Source organism: Protobothrops mucrosquamatus, unplaced genomic scaffold, assembly GCF_001527695.2.
Source record: "Protobothrops mucrosquamatus isolate PMUCROS unplaced genomic scaffold, P.Mucros_1.0 scaffold648, whole genome shotgun sequence".
NCBI lineage: Eukaryota > Metazoa > Chordata > Lepidosauria > Squamata > Viperidae > Protobothrops > Protobothrops mucrosquamatus.
Window position 1 is genome coordinate 402,857 of NW_015386937.1, and position 2,199 is coordinate 405,055.

Below are 2,199 nucleotides of genomic sequence, written 5' to 3' on the forward strand. Positions count from 1 at the left end.
GGGTTTATGCTAAAAAGCCTAGCTATTTCATAATAATTTGAATCATTGTATAATTTAAAAAAAAAACAAAACCTCAGACCTCGATTATAGTTGAACAAATATGACCTTTGGTATAAATCTGTAATATGCCTGTAAAACCTTTATCTTTATATGGGAGAACCATGCAGATATACTGCTATAAATTAGCCTGCAATTTTTTATTTAATTTTATTAATTTATTTTTATTTAAGAAATGATCAACTTACCATTATCTATATAAATGCAGCTCTGTGTGACTGTCCATGCCATTATATAAAGGCTATGAGCAGAAGAGATTGTAACTCTTTAATGAAGAAAAAGAAGTACTTCAAAGCAATAAGCAAAAATTGATTTTTGAACCTGAAAAATGATACATAGTAGGAAGATTCTGGTTTTTTAAAACTGTTTTTGGGGAAAGAGACTAGTAAGTGAAGGATTCTATTATTATTACTACCATTATTATTATCTTTATCACTTTCCTTGTTAGCAAAGAAAGATTTGATTTAGAAAATGGTACAACTGGATGAATACTGGGGCGGATCTAGACATCAAAAAGCCCATATTTTCTGAGGATTTCCAAACAAGCTTATTTCACCTTGCTTGATTGTATTGTGCTATTAGTATTCAGACCATGTTAGAAAAAAGCAGAAAGGGCAGTGTTAGAGGTTTCATTGTGCTTGTTTGGGAATTGAAGCATAAGCTGACATTGTGTAGTAGAGCAGGGAAATGCAAGCAACACAGTCCATAAGTCAACACTTTTGTAGCTCTACCATTTGAGTTCCTAAATGATGCTTTTCTGCTCAGTATTGTTCCCGATTTTCATTTGGTGCTCCCAAGATACATTTATTTGATAACGCTCTACATTTCTGCCAAATATCCTGTGAAGTAGCCAGTGTCTGACCTCCATGCATCCAAAAACTGCATCTCCCTAAATCCCTTAACTTCTTGAAGAACTTTCATAGACAGCAGTTATCTGTTTATGTAGTCTGACCTTAGGGCAAATAGCATCTTAAAATAGTGATTTCAACTGGGAAACTAAGATTGGGATGGGGATTATTAGAAATGCCCTCTGCCCTGTGGCTGTCATTTAAGGGAGAGTTTTAATAACAGTTATCCTTCTAACTGATATAGTTGTCACCTTAAATCTTAAGGCATGCTGTACCCTTAAGCTGGTTCTGTCCTAGGCTCGTGCTGACTTGTTTCTAAGCAGTCTAAAAAACTCCTGTCTATAATGAATCAATTTGGCAACAGCTTATATGGTATTTGGTCCAAACAACATGTTATCACATCTGTCCATTGAGCAATTTCTATTCTGCTGTGACTTTGCATCTTTTCTGTTTCAGAAAAGCAAGACAGTACCAGTTGTTTCCTTCCTTTGGGTGGATCTTGTTGCATATGCATATACGTATCTACATACATAAACAAAGAGAAAGATGTACATGCAAACACACACACACATGTATGTATATGAATACACATATGCACATACACTAAGTTAAACTGACTTTATGTAGAAAGCATAAAAAGCACATATATGCAGGTACAGCAATCCATTTTTAAAAAAAGTTTCTTAATGCCCTCTGGTCTCTAATATTTTCTAAATTCCTTTTACTAGGAATGTTGTAATAGTGCAATGACTATGGCACTTGCATTCTGTAGAAGGTTGCACAAGAGAAACTTGTGTTAAATTAATGTTTTTCCTTCCTTGAGCTATCTACATTCCCCCAGGTTTACTTTTCTTTAATAAATGCAATGAAGATCAAAATAGTAAAAACAAAACAAAACAAAAACAAAAAATATGGTGACAAGCAGGGAAAGAATGACTTCAGGGGAAAGAAAAAAATAATAACTATAATATCCCTACATATTTCTACCAGCTTTCAACCCAGCAAACTATTATTTGTTTGTTTGTTTGTTTATTATTTATTATTAACTAATAACTATTAACTATTATGTTGTGTTCTTTGTATTCCCCCCCCCCCTAATCCCCTATGCATATCCTGATCACCCATTAAGGGTGATTGCCCTTCACCATTGATCGCCCATTAAGGGTGATTGCCCTTCTTCATCTGCATACAGTTTCATGCCCGTTGCTGGTTGGCTAACTAGCAACAGGGTCTTGCCAGCCAATGGAATTGTGTGATTACAAGCCAGGGGAATCCCATAAAAGAGGGCTCCCCT